Here is a 20,232-nt window from a genome sequence, read left to right as displayed (position 1 = left end):
ACCATGTTTTTGTAGAAAAGTGTCACCAGTACTGAATATACGCTTACTAACCTCATAAAAATCTACAAGCTTTATGTAAAGTACATTCAATATTCACGCTAAAATTACTGAATTCTAGTATTTCAATCAAAACTAATATTCTTTCCCACGAATGCAATAATTTCTTTGAAATTTTACATAGAATGAAACATTTTCGGCATTAGGGCGTTCTTAACTCGTATTATTCTATGTAACAAGATTGGTAAAAATTGGTACAATAAATTGAAGAGCTTTCTCCCAAAACGAGTTAAGTCAATAATAATAATAATAATAATAATAATAATAATAATAATAATAATAATAATAATAAAGTCTTTTTGCTGTATTCCCAGTATTCTTTGCAATCGTCAGAGATCTGCTGTATGTTTTCCCTTCGAAACTCATCTCCATGACGTAAATATAATGGCAGAAATATGACTATTTCATGTAAAACAAAGTTAAGCCCATAGCTCGATTTCCATCGAAACACGTTAAGTCTTTCCCGCATTTGTGCAGGGAACAGAAGTATTTTGCACCTTCACATTTGTCCAGGAAACAGAAGTCCTTCGTGCATGCGCATTTGTTCAGGAAACGCCTGAGTATGAAAATGGCCGCTGCCAGCCAAGACATGGAGAACGTTGGAGGTTTTCATAGTGACAAGTCGGAGGTTATAAGTAGGGCTCGAAAGTTGACGACAAATCACAGAAAAATTACCTATAAAATGACCTTAAATTTCTGAAAATACGACGTTAAAATTAAAATACAAAGAAAAAAAATAATATAATTCCAGTCGACCTGGTTGGCGAGTTGGTATAGTGCTGGCCTTCTATGCCCAAGGTTGCGGGTTCGATCCCGGACCAGATCGAGGGCATTTAAGTGTGCTTAAATGCGACAGGCTCATGTCAGTAGATTTACTGGCATGTAAAAGAACTCCTGCGGGACAAAATTCCGGCACATCCGGCGACGCTGATATAACCTCTGCAGTTGCGTTAAATAAAACATAACATTAATATAATTCCATATGTGGAAAATACATTCTCACTAAACTTAGTCACTAACTGTCGCAAAAAACTTTCTCTGCTTTGTTTTTCTTTCGGTATTTTTACATCTTCACTTCTGTGGTACAATACGTTGACTGCGGCCACTGCGGCTGCAGTATTTGGTCTGTTGCGTTGAATGGAGGGAAGTACGCGTATGTAACACAAGTGAACAGGAGTCAAGGCAGATGCAAAGGAAAATTCTTGTAAGACGAAATCGAATTGCGTAAGCGTTCTCGAATATAGGCTACGCCGTAAAAAAAAAATGTCCGTTCATAAGCAGAAAAGGGCAAAAATGCAACAAAAAGTAGAAAAATTTCCTAAGAAATGACCAATAGACAATAAAAGACCGAAAAATGCAAAGTAAAAGTACACTATATTAGTTCGTGTTGAATTGAAACGAGTTTGTACTGTATTCTGCATTGTCTGTGATGTCTCAGAAAAAGATATTTCATCAACTTCCGAGTCCTAGTTATAAGTAAAATAAACACTGGCGATTCGAATTATCTGCTGGAAGATATGCAGGAGACAGCAAGCGAGTACATGGTGAGTCAAAGTGCCATGATTACATGATTTCGCGTACTGATAGATGCTAGACGTTTCGCCCTATTATTGTCAGATGTTCGCCGTTGACCGTAGGGCAGTAGGTAGCATTTTGTTGCATCCATATCGAGGTGTATGATGAGAATTTTGTATAAATGTAAGGCATAAATTTACAAACAAAAATATGTTTTGTACTGTTTCTGGGATTTTGGTCGATACCAAGATCACAACGAAATTGAAACGTGCGAATATCACATCTGAACAGGACATAGAAAACAGAAATTTAAGATGAAAGCTAAATCCCGCAATATTTTGTTTGGAATCTATTTATGTCACAAGAGCAGGTCAAGGAATGGTCTTAATTACTCTCAATCCCACGTGCGAATTTCCGAGATGCGAGATATCACAAGGCTCTTGACAAGGGAACATTAAGTACGAGACTTAGCTCTTATGTAGGTTAAAAGACGCATCGGGTATTGTGACTTGTACTGAACACGTTCTAGTACTCCAAGTTCGTCAATTTGAACAAAATCAATTTATCCACCTGACAATATTTGGGGGCACGGGTATTAAAATAGCAATGCGCAAACTTCCATAAATTTAACTGAGCCTGAGTCATGTAATACAAATTTATTGAGCTCTCTTACACAAAATCTGTATTGTATTATGTTATATTCATAGCAATGTAGTAATTTTCTATCATACTGGTTGAGTGGAAGAGAAGGCCGAATGGCCTTAACTCGGCCAGTTAAAATAAACCATTATTATTATTATTATTATTATTATTATTATTATTATTATTATTATTATTATTATTAAAATATAAAATTAGACCTATATAATTCATTTATTTTTTTTAACTGGCTATTTTACGTCGCTTTATCAACAGCTATTGTTATCTAGCGTCCGAATGAGATAAAAGTAGTAATGCCAGCGAAATGAGTCCAGGGTCCAGCGCCGGAAGTTACCCAGCATTTGCTCTTAATGAGTTGAGGGAAAATCCAGGAAAAACCTCAACCAGGTAACTTGTCCCAACCAGGACTTGAACCACTGCCCGCTCGTTTCACGGTCAGACATGTTAACTGTTACTCCACAGCGGTGGACTTTAATTTGTAATTAGCTCATTCCCGAAAAAGCCGAAGCTTGAGTTTGGGAATTTTCTTGGAAACGCTGAAGTAAAATTATTCAGGGTGAACCGTAACTAATGTCGGTAATTTCAGGGGGTTATTCCATGAGGTATTTCAAACAAGAAAGTTTAATACAATTTTGCTCGTTATTGCTTTCTTTTCGAGATAAAAATTGTTTTACACAAAACATTTCATAGCAGGTTTAGGGAAAGCTATTGATTTAATTTCCAATATGTTCAATCAGTTTAAGAGAGCAGTGTGTTATGATAACAAGTGATTGAAAGAATTTTAGTTTTGTCCTTTAAATGTGCAAAAAATTGATCCGAAGAAATGTAACATTTTAAAATTCCTTTACAGAACGAAAAGTTACATTTGTTCGGGTGAAATTTCTGTACATTTAAAGGACAAAACTAAAATTATTTCAGCAACTTATTATCTCTTAAATTGACTGAGCATATTGGGAATTAAATCAATAGCTTTCCCTAAACACGCTATAAAATGTTTCGTGTAAAACAATTTTTATCTTGAAAAGAAAGCAAAAACGAGCTAAATTGTATTAAATAATTTTGTTTGAAATACCTCAAGTAATAACCTCCTGAAATTAATGACATTACTTAGGTATGGTTTATCCTATATATAACAAGCACATTACTATATAAAATGAAATACGATTAATATTAACATAAAAATGCTGGAAATATTCTTAAGAGTCAATTTTGCTGTTAAATAAAAGTTTGCCAAAATAATTTGTACACTTCCTTCTTAAATACAAAATTATTCATTAATATGTACTAGGTGAGAATTGTATAGTCCTGGCCCGAAATTAGAGCAATACCTCAGACCAGATTCGGTATTACAGTTTGGTATCTTGCAAGCAGTGAAATGGAGCATTACCAACGGGATTGACTCATGTATTCACAGCTACTCTCAATCTGCCTTACAAACCATTGACGATAAATACAACTTGCATTCCATAGCCGTCGAAATTAGATCCTTACTACTTAAATTTGAAGGTCGTATTTGCTTAATGTGGGTGCGCGGCCACACAGGTACTGAAGGAAACGAAAGAGCGGATACATTAGCGAAGCAAGCAGCCTCAACCAACTCAGAATATAAATATTCCACCTGTCCTATTTCATACATTAAGCAGAAGATCAAGCACACAACTACACTCAAGTGGAATACATACTGGAACTCTAGTGTGACCAAGAAATTATTCTTTCTCAATGTACAAGACAGACTATGTTGCAGTCAGTTCTCAACCGACTTCTTTTTCACTCAATTTATGACCGGCCATGGAAAATTCGGTTCCTACTTTGAAAGATTTAGGATTAAAAGTGCAGAAGAATCTCTGTGCATATGCAAAGAGAACAGACTGTTGAACATTTGATTTTTCACTGTCCAGTGTTCGAAAGGAAAAGACACTTTTTAAGATATCATATCTCGGACTGCAATTTAAATAACTGCACACCCCTTTACTATTTTCTTAGGAAAAAATGTTGTTACAAACAATTCACAGAGTTTATACACCACATCCACGCAAGACTGTAGCTATTAATTGTATGTAAATTAATGATGATATAAAATCCTAACGCACTATCTAAAACAAGGTGTCTCTCTTTTGGAACATAATAATAGCAATAACAACAATAACTATGTTTATATTATAGATTTTACTATTGTTCAGTATTTGATGACAGGTATATAGTTTGTAACCATAAGTAATTTTGTTTTTATTTTTTTTTTTACTATCGCAAACCAACTATATAATAGGTGTTTTATTTGTAACTAAGCAAATTCTGTGCATTATCTCATTACTATTGCTTAGAATTATGTATAAAATCACGTCCACACCTGCGGAGTAACGGTCAGCGCGTCTGGCCGCGAAACCAGGTGGCCCAGGTTCGAATCCCGGTCGGGGCAGGTTACCAGGTTGAGGTTTTTTCCGGGGTTTTCCCTCAACCCAATACCAGCAAATGCTGGGTAACTTTCGGTGCTGGACCCCGGACTCATTTCACCGGCATTATCACCTTCATTACATTCAGACGCTAAATAACCTAGATGTTGATACAGCGTCGTAAAATAATCCAATAAAATAAAAATATGAAATCACAAACTAATGTAATAATCTTGCAATTTTTCTACACCTTCGATTATAATTTCTAATTTTATTTCATTTTGTTTTAACTGAAAGTAATTATTGCATAACGTATTTAGTATTGTTTACTGTCTCTTAATTAGTGTATTTATATTGTAACTATGACTCAGACCTACTATTAATTCTTTAAAATTGTGTATTATCACTACATAATACATGTAACAAACTACAACCCTAATATACCAAAGGTAAAATAGGATATTTGGATAATAATAATAATAATAATAATAATAATAATAATAATAATAATAATAATAATAATAATAATAATATTACAGTTTGGTTCAATTAGTGGGAGAAAAATAGCATATCTTCTTGTAGAATAAGTATATTTCGATGAGTATTAAGTTTTATATATTTTTTTTAGGTAATATGTTAATAATATAATATATGAGCAGTCTCGTTTCAAAGACGGACAAGTCATTTCTATTATTTGTCAGTAGAGCCATAATTTGTTTTATTATAATACCTTCTAGTATAAGGTGTGAAAATTTGTGTGTGTCATATTGGTAACTTTATTAACAAAATAATTCTGGTCTCCACTTTAAAATATTGGTTTATAGCACTTTAAATCATACTTGAAAATTACATTATCCACTTTTGAAACTAAGATTACCTTTTGTCCGTTTTTGAAACAGCAAAGATGCAAGTGTCCATTTTTTTTAACACAACCCGGAATCAGGATAATGATGAGAGAAATTCTATGGAAGTTACGATTTTATTCTAAAACTAATATTTAACTGGAAAACTTAGAAAAATTAAATTTAGAACGTTATTTCTATTCTATTCTTAAAATAATATCACTTTCACTTTTTAGTTCTTATTTTACCGCAATTCATTTAAACGGTCTTCAAAGAAGCACATACATTATGAGTGTTTACATTTTTATTAGATCTCTGTGTTACAGTACTATATTACTAAAAAAGAAAGGGGTTTTCCTTCCCTCACTTCCGAAGTGTTTATTTAGTAACTTCTGAAAATCGCAAGTTTCTGTGGCTTTACTTTGACACCTATTTTAATCGGTGAATGATTAATTTTCAATCGCTTTCTTTAGCAAGTTTCCATTGTTCAGAATTAAATTTACGTTTTCTAGTCAGTTCAGGAGTAGCCCCCCCCCCCCAAGTATTAAGCTCCATGTTGAACTCAAGGTGCTCCAAAATTCTTATATTTCAATAACATTTCGAAATAAAAGGGAATATAATCACTAAAATATACAAACTCGTCAAAATATAAACATTAACTGGTCGCCATGACAGTTTTAAGCCATTTCCAGCAATCTGATTGGCTGAAATGGTCATGTTCGCATTTGACACAAACTATGTATGGAGGTGTCCGATTATGAAAGTACATAGCAACATACCGGTACTTCAACGTTCACAAAAGCATGTAAATTACCTTTTCTGAAATAAACGGAACATAGATTTGGAAAGAACGCGAAAAATACTACGTATAAGAACCGATCCTTAACTAAATTTCGATATAAATGGCGTATGTCCGTCTTGCATATCAGGCTCCTCATATATACCGTAACATATATAATAATTATAATTACATAATTTTACCAAAACTTGAAAGTGATAGTAGCTATGAAGCTCTGGAAAGCTTTAATAAGAATTATTATAGTGAGGTATTTTGTATAGTTTTGGAGTATAGATAAAAATAAATTTGTAAAATTAAAAACTTAAATACTTCAGATATCGATACTTTGAAAATATTAAACCAAAAACATGTACCAAAGATATAGTAAAATAAATGCTCATGAATCATAACATGAGTCAGCATATGAATCTCATGCATATGCTTAAGCCTTTAATTTCCGATATACGAGTACTTAAATGACGTTTGATGACATTAATAAATTCAATGTGTGTGTGTGTGTGTGTTTTTTTTTTTTCATACGAAGGAGGGACACGGAGGTTTGCAGGTTTATTGTGCTTACCGTTCCTATAATAAGAATAATTTAATTTTTGAGGTCCGAACAACATAGATATTGTGACTCAGATGTAAGTACAATCTATCTTTTCTACTTGCAAGTCTTTACGATTCTGATGGAGTCTCACTTCAGTGCCCTGAACCTTTTCCCGCCAAAAGCGTAGACGCCTCCTTAGACTAATGCTATCTGTATGCCGCACTATTTTGGGTGAATGCTATTGAAATTATTAATAGGCTACTGAAGTGGAAAGTACGCCTAATAGTAGAGAAATGAACGAAATTCTCAAAATTTTCGCGACTTTTGAATAACCCTATATTATAATTTAATTGAGACGGTGCCGGGTGAAGTTCCTGGGTAGCTCAGTCGGTAGAGCGTTGGTGCGTTCAGCCAAAGATCCCGGAATCAATACCCGGCCCCGGAACAATTTTTCCCTTTAAGTTATTCACGTTTGCTTCATGGGGAGCTTTACCTGAACGCTAGATTTGCATAACCCTATATTTTATTCATATAGGGCTATAGTATTTTCGTTTCCATTTGTCATTAACGGATAGGAAAAGGATAAGAAGTGAAGAGTTAAGAGATAATGGAAGGAAGAACATTCGTTTTAACTTGGAAACAGCAGGAAATGAGATTCATTGATTCTTAAGACTAACGTCACATAAATCGAGGAATTTCAATGATGTGGGTGAGAAGCTTCCTACAAGTTACTTGAATCCCCTTTAACGTAATGCCGGTTTAACAGGATGCAGTTGCATACTGTAGTTCTTGGACGATTAAATATTTCTCAGGATGTCAAAAAAAATCTGTACCTTCGAAAGTACCGCACTCGCATTACGAGAAGTCAGTGTATGTAGGAGGGCCAGGGGAAATAACGCATGATGTAGCATTGTGACCAACAGAATTTCTGTTTCACAAACATCTGCCCACTGTTCAGTAAACGTAGCTCTCGTTTTTGAAGTACGCGTTTTTTGTGATGTAATGATGATGTGCTTGTTTCAATATACAATGTCAAAGTGATTTAATAACATTTTTCTGTTTGTGTTAATATTGGGTATCCATAAATTCACTGTCCATTTTATTAAAATGGGTGAAAGATGGCATTTCTGTACCTGGATTTTTTATTACAAATATACGCAAAAGGCTAAAAAGATAGGCGCTTTTCAGGCACAAACATAGTTTCTAGGCATTTATAAGTCATTGGGCGTTTTAGGTCTTAAAGAATTTTAATAGAGAGATCCTGTATAGGCCTACATGAAACGTAGAGATATTTTAATAACATACTTCTGGTACGTAACAAACAAATAAGCAAGGAATTAGAAATCCGTTCCCTAGTTATATTTTCACAGATGTAATGGGTCTGCTTATTTAATTCATCACACAATCTGTCGAACTTTCCAATCGATGCTCATAGTGTGACAGATTGTTTCGTTGAGTTAACGATGACTCTTTAGTTTAGAAACGACTTTATGGAATGACTAAGAGAGAGATATGTATAGCTAACATTAATATGTGACTTGTCATTCATTAGTACTGGGTCAACCTGTAAACCGAGAACTCTATGAACATGTGGCAGACTGTAAAGAGTTTCGGAAAAAAAAAATATATATTTAAAATGAAATGACTAAATTTAAATAGAAACAAAAGAATCTGGTCAACATAATATCAGTTACCGAAGTTAATAAAATAAATCCCATCCACCCTGACATAACACATTATTTACTATAATTGTATACCGACCATAGGCTTGGCTTTTCGAGGACTGGAGCCGAGGCGGATCTTTGCCCCTGGACTTACTTACATTGGTCCATAGTGTGCCCTAAATATGCGATAATTGTTCAAGTCCGACAGGTGGCCTGAGTGGCATTCGTGAATTCGATGCTGATAGGTGGGCCATCCTAATTCAGCCTTGACAGCCAAGACCATCCTCAAGCAAGCACCTGGTAAGCTTCAGAAATCGAGCCCCAAGCCCTTTCTAGGCCTATATCAGCACAAAGATCCGTACTACCTCCAAAACCACTCCAACCTGTTTTAACTACTGCAGATGATAAAGAGTCCACACCTGTGGAGTAACGGTCAGCGCGTCTGGCCGCGAAACCAGGTGGCCGGGGTTCGAATCCCAGCCGGGGCAAGTTACCTGGTTGAGGTTTTTTCCGGGGTTTTCCCTCAACCCAATACGAGCAAATGCTGGGTAACTTTCGGTGCTGGACCCTGGACTCATTTCACCGGCATTATCACCTTCATTTCATTCAGACGCTAAATAACCTGAGATGTTGATACAGCGTCGTAAAATAACCCAATAAAAAATAATGCAGATGAAAGAAGGGGGGAAGTGGAATGTGTTAGTGGAATATAGAGGGAAACGGGAGTACTCCGAGAAAAATACTTTGCAACGGCCTTGTTCACCGCAAATTCCAGGCTTGGAATCGAACCCGGGCCACCTGAATGGAAGAACAGTGTGTTAGCGCTTGAGCCACTAGAGATTGCGACCAGAGGCAATCAATTGATAGCGACTTATACATGCATTACGATAATTTTATTTAAAATTTGATTATTATATTTATTATTAAATTAAAATAAAACTCCGCAGCCTGAAATAGTAGCCTACTCTTATTTTGTTATATCGTGAAAATCTCGATTATAGACTCTTAAATAAATATACATTACACTGTTTTTATAACAATTAATGTTAGTATATATATATGCCAATTTGTTAAAAATAATACAAATTAACTGATTACATTAAATAAATTCCTAAATAACAACTGTAAAAACAATGGCGTTAATAAAATGCCGGGGTATTGTCAACACCCCGCGCGACTACTTACGTTACAAGGAGCACGATTTCCGAAGGGTTAATGTACTCGTATCAGTGGCGTGTGGTGATAAATAATCCTGGTGGTGCACAAATATTTATTATGATTATCATATTATTATTACACCCTATTATTATTATTATTATTATTATTCTTATTATTATTATTAGGCCTATTATTATTATTATTATTATTGGTACTAACTACGACATAACTATTAATATATGTTATATAGGTATAGATTTACATAATTTTGTTAGTCAAAAAATTGCAGTTAATCAGTTTCCTATGTAGGTCCAGTAATAGCAAAGTAAAGTGTTCAATTTCTATGCAGCATACCATAAATAATATTGTTTTCGCTATATTACGTTTTTTAACACAGTTCACATGTTCACAAGCATTCGATACGTGTCGTCTCATCAGCCTTAACTGCTAAAAGTCAGCAGCATTCTTTATTTCTTTGAAATCTCATCATGACATACATCCAAAATGGCTTCAAGGATTTCGTGCTGTATAGTGTTTGATATGCTTTTAAACACTGTTCCTCTTTCCAAATGTTCCTTAAGAGTGCGTCTAATTCAGAACTAAAATTGACGAGGCCAAGAAAAATACTAGCGTTTAAAGATGAGCTTCCGTCTTCGTGACTTCTTAAAGCCAACTCAGAAGCTCCACAAAACCGCACGCACTTATCTGTTCTTGGTAACTTTATCATTGTGAAGTTCGACAGTCTCATTGAATCCAATTGTGTCTGTATGTTTGTTTGACCCAAAATTGCTAATTTAACATTATTGTTGAGTGTGCAGCTGAAGAATCGTGCTTTTATTTCTTTCATTCATGTGCTTCAAATCAATCATACCTACAGAACGATAATCAAAATTATTTAGTTACTACGCACAGTTCTAAATTCAAACAGAAAAATAAATAAAATTCATAACACGTAGCCTACTTGTTTTTTTCAATGAACGTTCGCCGCCGAACAATAGGCAAGGAAAACAAAGTACAGCGTCTTTTATATTGCAGCCACATAACTTATTGTATTTTTCGTAAGTCCGAATGTTGAATTTTCTTGTCACTTCTCTATTACTATTCTTCGTCACTTATAATTTTAATTCCTGTGTACGTCTACCCATCTTCTTTATTTTTATCTTTTCGTGTAAAGTTCTTACAGAAAATTACATATTTAAAAGATTTTGCACACTATTCATTGCAATATTTATGATAGAACGGGCCAACAGCTACTGCAGACAGCTTGAGAACACATCTGAAAGTGCTCCTAACCCCTCCTACGCATACTGTACTGGCTCCGTACCAAGCTCCAAAGCCTGCCAGTGAAACAGTACTACTGCGCATGCTCGAATGGAACAGTGTGCCGCAAGTGTCGAGCGGTAAACGTAAGTCCCAGGCGTCAACAAGACCAGTACACGTGCAGTGTTACAGTATTTTTACATAGTATTATAATAAAGAATTATGTCGCTCACATAGTCTATTGCAGCTCATTGATATAACTTTAAAAACATGTGTTATCTGAAGAGGTGGTCCACTGCTCCTGTGCTCCTTAAGAGAAATCGCCACTGACTCGTATACTTTTTAAGCTTTCTAAATTAACATTTTCACAGAAACATTGTCAATAACATTTCATGTGAAACACAACGCGTTATGGTCGCCTGCTAAAAACAAGTCTTTAGAACAATCAGTCTTAGAATCTGATGAGCATCAATGCATTTAAAGACGCTATATCATCTACAAGGCTATTTAACGTCGATGGGATTGATTATAGATATAGTACTGGCGTGATGAGACTGAAAATACGCCATGTCATCACCCGACATTTGCCTAATTGAGGAAAACTTCGGAAGAAAAACCAAACAAGGAAATTAGCCCAAACGGCAATCGAACCTATATCCGAGTGCAGGTTCGATGCATTTCACCAACGACTTTAACAATGGTTTCGATGAATTCCGATGAATTTCCTCATGACTTAAAAAGGTGGCCAATGTAATAACTGTGCTGGAAGAACATTCGTACGGCAAGAATACATGCAGCACTTTAATATTAATTGGTTTAATGTTAAAATAATGCATATTATGCTATATGAATGTAGTAGTCGTCAATCCATATTCCATTTGCTGGAAATTCACATCAAACTGGGTCTTCCAAATACACATGGCAGCCTTTGTTAATTCGCTAGTCCTTTCGCCACTTCGCCCAAACCGTAAAAATTGTTCAAAGAAAGTTGTGTCTACAGTAAGGATATGCGCCTCCCACTATTATATTTTATTTCTAATGAGTTTCTGTTAAAGGTTGAATCTTGAGAAATCGACTTCTGCGAAAGTTTAATATTTCATTCTAAGAACGAAAATGACCATGGATCGCAGTTCCAGAATTATGACGTACGTGTAAGTCCGATGTCCACGTAGATGTTTCAATGAATCTGAGCGTCGAGGATGGCACAATCCTGAGACACTGTCTCCACCTTCTTGTTCTTAGAGTGGCTCTACAACACCATCGATGTTCTGTTTTTTTTCATTTAACCTACACTACTCTCTCACATGGGGGACGTCCCTGACCGTATGGTTAGCACAATGCAGGATCATTGCGGAAACATAACTATATATATAATTTGAACTGGTAATGGAAATTACGGGAAAACGGCTGAACGGATTTTAATAAATGACCCCTCATTTTGAACCTTGAACCCAAAGTTCTTCAGAAAAAATAGTAGTTTTCAGTGAAATGTCAATTTTCCTACATCATTTTCCTGTTTTCCAAAATCCATCTGTCATCAGTTTTGAGAACTACGAGTAATAGCTTTTCAGAATAAGACAGATACTAAAACAATATCATGGAGGCCATGACTCCAGATATGCCAACAGATTCTCTGACATAATGCCAATAGGTCGATCTTCATTTGTTTCTATATTGGTTACTAACAAATGTGCTAACAACTTCAAAACTTCTTACGATGTTATATTATCATAAATAAAATTTACAGATCTGAATTTATGTGGTGTAATTTTCTTAGTACAGCTATGTAATGTGTGTAAGTTATTAAAAACTACAAAAACTCAAAGAAGGTTTGTTGAAATATTTCCATTACAAATGAAATGTTACAATTATTTGTATGGTGTATTCTGTCACTGATACACATTGATGCTATTATTGATGATATGAAAATGAAACCTTTTGAGGTTATGTAAGTAAACTTAGAGAAATTCTTACATTAGATCTTCATTTCTATAATTTTCTGAGTAAAGGCTATACATACATATGTTACTAAAGGCTACAAATCTTACGTAAGACATACATATTATTAGAAATGAAATACTTTTATAGTTATAAATCAAGTGGTGTGAGTCTTTTTCAGATATTAATGGCAGTGCGTTGTAGATATGTATGTGTGATTCGCTAATTATCCTATGTAGAGGCATTATTAATTAATTGAGTCATGCTTCTTATTCTGCGTCTTTAAACTGTATCAAATTTATATTCCTTTGATTTAATCGGTCAGATTCGTGAACGCTACCAAGTAATTACATCATTTTACTGTAGGCCTACGAAAAACAGCAGAACATTTCATTTCTTGCTGACATGACGAGTTAGTTTATTTCCCACAACTAAAAACGAATAAAAAGCTGAAACAGTTAATGATTTTCGATTAATGACTTTATTTACGGTTTATATTATACGATTCTACAACTCTGCTATAGCATCCGCCTCATTTTCAGCATCTCAACAATGGATTCCCCGCAACAGCCTGTAATGTTGAAAATACGGTATGTGGGAAAATATATACATAGGCCTAACTTACAACTCTGATCTTCAGCGAGTACTCATTACGAGATTACGGCCAATAAATACGTCATTGATTGAATATTATTATGCTAGCGTTTTAACGTGGCCAAAATGATATACAGCATTTACTGGTATCTAATACACTCCAAAATGTCATATTCTTGCCAACAATCTGCAATGACCTGAAAGAGCTACTACTCCACTCCCACATGAAAAAACCGTTGATCGTCTTGATATTGATAGGCCTATTTGCATTTCCGCATTGAAACTCAAAGAAATGAAGATGGATATGTCCAAGAAAAGCATTTAGCATAAAATCAATTCTGAGGGAAGTTAAAAAAAAGATACATTTGACAAGGTTAAACTTCATTGAGTTATTACCTTTCTTTCAATGTTATATATTTCGCGGAGTATGTTTCATTATTATGGAAGCAAAGAACTTTCAAAATATCTGATATTCTGTCTGGAAAATAAATCTGAAAAATCTGTATTTAAACTTCTAATGAACTTAGTCTGCAGCATTTGCTGCACAAGCCACTAGTATCAATATAATTCTGCAATGCTTGAGAAAAGTGGCATAAGTTAGTTTTCACAAAATTTTTTTATTAATTTATTGACAACTTACGGAACATCTGCTCGCTTGAGAAAAGAGACATAAGTATTTCTCCCATTAGAATAATTCGTACAGAAGAAAATTAAACCGACATAAACCATGTGAAGACAGTTTTTTCCTTCTCCAGTAAAATTAACATTTTTGACTTGTGTCACTTTTCCCGAGCACTACAGAATTACGAAGGGGTGAGAATGAGATAGTCCAAAGCCACACTTTTATTAAAAACGGCTTTTTATGCGAGTTCATTTCTTACACATATGGGAAAACTACTAGTAAAATATTATAAAATTCACTCAACAAATAAAATAAATATGCGCTGAAGAAATGATGACAACGCACCTAATAGCATTGGATTTTAAACTTTCAATACGTTCTCCTGTAAAATTTTGCTTTTGTAGCTTAGGACTGTACCATTCTCACACCTTCATATATTAATAAAACAATTAAAAATCACCAGCAATGGAGGAAATACATCCAATCTACACTCTTCTGAAAATTTGTCGGTGCTGAAATGAATCCGAACATACAAACTAAAGATATACGTAGCCTATATATGCGAACGAATTACGGAACTTCATGGCATCACAACGTGGCATGAAATAGAATTTAAAATCTGCGAAACTATCCGCACATGATGAATGGAACGCGTGAACTTTTAACAGTTGCGTCCAGTAAGTCAAATTGAGCTGAAATTTGATACTATAATTCAATTAACACACATCATAATCTGAACTGACAAATTAGGCTACTGATAATAATTTATGTCGGTACTGAAACTATTGCTACTGGTGACTTCAACACTTGATGAAAAAAGCAGAACATAGGAAGTCAAGGTGACCATCACTTCTACGGGACAAAAATTAGCCGTGCGCATTCGTGAGTGGAGGTATTTACATAAGCTCGTTCTGTGACGTAGAACATCACGCCACTCTTCATTATCCGCAAGTAGAGTGATAGGAGCTTATCTCGATGGTCTGCTTCGAAAGTCGGAACATACAAGGTGTCGGTAGAAGCAAGCTGACTGAGGTCCCTCGAGCAAACTTTCACTTATTGAACAATTATTTATTAAATCACACAGTTCTCTGTTTACATATTTAGTGACCTTTCGTTATCCAGTGACGTAACAACAGTAACATGAGACTTTTACTACAAAGATCGCAGATAAAAAAAATAGGTAAAATACTGTACATTCTAACTTCAATTTATTCTGAACTTACCTAGCTTTGCGACTACCGGCTACATACAATTTCTTTTCATCTATTTTAATAGGACTATATTATCCAATGGAAAATAACTGCGGATCCTAACTTCTTTACGTTCCAGAACTGATGTCAAGACTGACTAGTAAAAGCAAGAAGGCATAGTAGGCCTAAGAATTGAAGTAGGAAACACGAGAGATACGGGTCGGAAGATCCATTGCTAAGAGCTATTCTCCAGAACTGGACCCTTGTACAGACATCCAATGTTTCGTAGTTGCATGTCGGCTCCATCATTAGAGAAGGCAGGGAAAGGGGAACGAGGAAACCTATCTGTTGGATCCGTTACCATAAGCTATTCTCCAGAACTGGACCCTTGTACAGACATACAATATTTCGGAATACATGTCGACTTCATCATCAGGAAATACAGGGAAAGGGGAACGGGGAAACCTATCTGTTGGATCCGTTACCAAAAGCTATTCTCCAGAACTGGACCCTTGTACAGATATTCAATGTTTCGGAACTATATGCCGGCTCCATCATTAGAAAAGGGGAACGGAGAAACCCATTGGATCCGTTACCAAGAGCTATTCTCCAGGACTGGACTCTTGTACAGATATCCAATGTTTCGGAACTATATGCCGGCTCCATCATTAGAAAAGGGGAACGGAGAAACCTATCTGTTGGATCCGTTACCAAGAGCTATTCTCCAGAACTGAACAATAGAACTTCGCTTAATTATAGAAGATTAGCGCATCTATACGTTTTAATTGACATGCATGTCCAATCCTAGACAACAGTTCTTGGTAACAGATCTAACCTAAGTTGCACCGTTCCCCTTTCCCTACCTTTCCTGACGATGGAGCCGACAGGTAAGCTCCGAAACGTTGAATGTCTTCAGATGTAGGACACGATCCAAATACCCAAAAATAAAAGTTGGAAGGTAAGTGGAGTACAAATAATAGAAGAAGAATAATTAGAAATGGGAGTAATAAACGAAGAGAAGAAGTGGAAAAAGAAGTTTAAGGAGAAGGCTGAAAGTAGAAAAGTTGGAAGAAAAGACAGCGAGAGAAACGTAAGAGGAGGAAGAGAAGTAGAAACAGAGTAAGGAACGAAATAAAAGAGGAATAAACGAAGAGGAAGAGATATAGAAAGAGTAGCAGGAAGATGGAGAAGTGCTGTATTAGTAGAAAAGAGAAGATTTGAAATAGGAGTCAGATGAACAGTAGAAATAGTTGCAAAAACAGGAAGAACAGTAAAGATCGAGGAAGACTCCGTGCTAGTTCAGTTCGAAGAGCACAGGCTTGTGGTAACTGAGGACCCGGGTTCAAATCCTGGTGGACAAAGCCAGATCCCTGGGGAGTTTTCTCGGGCTCCTAACGTTTACTTCCATCACTCCATAGTCACACTTCATTTCAACATTTATCATGATTATTTAAATAGTATCTACTCAAAATGGTGCAGCTGGATATAATATTGTGACTGAGGAGACTTAGTAAACCTAAACACTCGAGGGGGGGGGTGAAAGGATGGAATTCATCGGACCTTGAGGCTATATGGTTCATATAGCTCAGTCAAGATATCTACCTACAAGAAAGCAGCCATTCGGACTCAAACAACCATTCCACGTTAAAGGAGCGGTAAAGCACAATAAGTCTCACGCTGCGGTGCTAGCCTTCGGGCCCTTCCTCTGTATAAAGGAACAAAAAGGTAGAGGAAGAAGATAAGAACCAGGAACGGAAATATGCAGGCCAGAAAGAGGTTGGGTAGTATAAATAGGAGTACCACGAAGAGAAAAATTAGAAATAGAAATACAATAGGTAAACGAGTAGGAAGAGTAAAGAAAGGAGAATAAAGAGGGAGAAGAATAAGTAAATTTTATTTTCAGTTTTTTCTAGACCTATAACTACTATTTTTACATGATATCGAGCACTGTTATTGTCAGTAGGCTATAGGACATTCTTAACCTCTATATTATTCCCACAAACAACAGATTTATTTCATTAACTCCGGTCAAACGTCCAAGGTATTGTAACGGGATATAACTTTCTCCGGAGAAATAAAAATTAAAACTGTAGTAAGAATGCTAAGATTGAAGAGCTTCTACAAAACGGCTGAACCGAAATAAATTAAATTCGGTACTAGGAGTACCATGTAGTACATTACTTACTTATGGCTTTTAAGGAACTCGGAGGTTCATTGCAAATATAATAACCATGTACAGTATATTAGTATTTAAAACAATTTGAGGTCACTTCTTTTGTTAGCAGAAATGTTATATAATACAAAAATATAAATAATTATAGTAGGTACAAATTTCGTCAATAAAACTGTAAGAACAACTTGGTAGAGAGACAGATTCTTATTTACTGAATTTCACACACACGGAAACTGAACTTTGTTTTATTTTAGTGATCACCGAGTCTATACTTTTTAACTGACATAGTATGTACAGTAGTGACAAAAAAAAAACCGGACCGACCCTTGTAGCTGATTTCAGAACCTTGTTCACTCCAGAACACGATAGATTGGTAACTAAGACTTTCGTGGTTCGAATCCTGCCTGGGAAGGAAACATGTTTTTGTTCCTTATCCAAATTTATTCCCAATACTTTTCGATTGCAGCGATATTTTACTACTTAATTAACTTATTTCCAAAACATGAATTTTACCAGCAATCAAAAAGTATTGGGAATAAATTTGAATAAGGAACAAAAAAAAAAAAGTGTCCTTCTCTGGCAGGATTCGAACCACGAAAGTCTTAGTTACCGGTCTATCGTGTTCTGGAGTGAACAAGGCTCTGAAATCAGCTACAAGAGTCGGTCCGTTTTTTTTGTCACTACTGTACATATCGCATCAATATGGCTATTGAGTTATATACAGATAAATAATATCTTACCAGTTTTATCAATCTCGGCAGGTTTTTATCATAATTCAACACAAAGAGACACATATATACACAGAGTGTATTGGTTTAAAGTTCAGAATGTAAAAGACGTTTTACGTGACACATTCCACGTTTAACACTTAGTAACTTCCTAACCATAACACAATGGATATAAATAACGAATATGAAGTTCATTTTTGTAATGAAGAAAACGTTAAAAAGTACCATCAGGATTAAAAAAAAACATTTTTTACTTTATTTACATGTCAGGGGCATTACTTTAAGTAAACGATAAAAGAAAATGGACCATAAAATCTAATCGAGCCTCATGAAGTTTAAAAATATTATAGTATTTTCGTAACAATATTAAATAATACACAAAAATTTGCGAGTTCTCCAGCAATTAATTTGTTACTGTGTTCGAAGTGTCCTCACTGACTTTTTTGTATTTTTGTATTGTGTAAGTTTATATGAAGAACCGGGTATTTATGGAGATCGCGAAAATCACGACATAGGCCTAATGGATATACAAAAGAATTTTACTAATCTTTACGAATTAAGTGATTCTTCTTAATATGCGGATAAAACAATCGCGACAAATCGCGAAAGAGAGTTCTAATAGCGAATTTCATATTCTGAGTTTTTTTTCAGATTTTTTTGCACTTGAATTTGTTATATACCGTAGCCTATCCAAGTAGGCTACATTACATGGTATTCCAGGTATTCTGATTACATTAGTGAACTCAAAAGACGGACAATTCAACATTTCACTAATAATTTGAAAGTGTCAATTTGAGGGCTGCAAGTTTTTTTTTTTAATGAATGTGTGTTAAATACAGTCTCAATCCAACAAATATTGTCTATTGGCCATACCGCACCTTTACCAGAATCCAACGAACCTTTAATGTTATTTGGAAAGTAATATTCATACTGAGTTAATACTCCAATTCCAAAATAACTGTATTTTTCAAAATTTCCATTAATCTCCACCAAGAGTACAAATCAATCTCCAACAATCTCCGCCGACACCAATATTAAAAAAACACAAATGATAAAATTAATCTCCATAAATACCTGCCCCTGCTTATATGTCTGAATCAATAGTGTGATTACAAGAATGGCATTAAAATGAATTGTGTGAATTACTGTCAATATGTGAAATTACAAACAAAGATTAGGCCTATAACCAAAAAATCACAAATAACGTTGTCTAGTGTAGATTATTACAGATTCTGGAATTTCGATCATGAAATACACGGTAGTTGGTGGAATTAGCGCATGTAAACACAATAAAATCTAGCTTTTCTGGCGCAATGTTTTTAGCAGCTATTCTCTCTTGGATATGGATGAGTATGTCGATTTACACCAATAATGAATGAGTCTAGGAACGTCCTTCAGTTCCTAAATAGACTATTAAATCCTAACATCCGTACAAGGGGATATTTATCTTCATATATAATATCTAAAATTAAAAAACATCTGGGATGACTACGGAATGAAAGGTCTCGGATTGAAACCCGAGTGGCGGCGTAATTATTCAGTATTTTTTAAGTTTATTTATTTATACACGATTTAATACCTGTGATCATATCGCGTGTTTAGGACCTGTGCGTATACCAGGAGGCCGTTGTTATTATTGTTGAATTCTTGTTTCTATTGTGTGTTGTAATTGAAGGGTTCAGAACCATAGTGGGTCAAGCACCATTTACTAAAACCGTAGAAAACAGGGGTTAAAATGAAGTTATTACCATAATTCAATGGAAACATATAGCAAGTAATATAAAGTATACACATTAAAACTACTGTAAATTATATTTCAATCTTCATTAAACTATGGTATTCACTTAACTTTAACCCTTGCTTTCTCCGTTTTTAATAAATGGCGCTTAGCCCACTGAACCCACCAATTATTATTCTCGTTATCAAAACTTCCAGAACGGCCCCGGAGTCCAGAGCCCACTCAGCCTCCTGTCAAAAGGAATACCGAGTCTTTCCTGGGGGTAAAAGCGGTCGAAGCATGGTGCCGACAACACCACTTCACTTTAATAAAATTCTAGAAAACATGACTGTATCAGTGCCTCCGTACCCCTCCCTCATGCTCCTTCACGGCACA

General features: G+C 35.2%; 1 protein-coding gene across 2 annotated transcripts in view; it reads right to left on the bottom strand.

Annotated features, from left to right (window-relative positions):
• The window catches only part of spin (Protein spinster), a 223,582-nt gene that overhangs the window by 29,728 nt on the left and 173,622 nt on the right, over positions 1 to 20,232 (bottom strand). The gene's annotated exons all lie outside the window — the stretch shown is intronic.

Source organism: Periplaneta americana, chromosome 15 (assembly GCF_040183065.1).
Source record: "Periplaneta americana isolate PAMFEO1 chromosome 15, P.americana_PAMFEO1_priV1, whole genome shotgun sequence".
NCBI lineage: Eukaryota > Metazoa > Arthropoda > Insecta > Blattodea > Blattidae > Periplaneta > Periplaneta americana.
The sequence above is the reverse complement of the archived record's forward strand: the minus strand, read 5'-3'. Positions and strand labels throughout refer to the sequence as shown.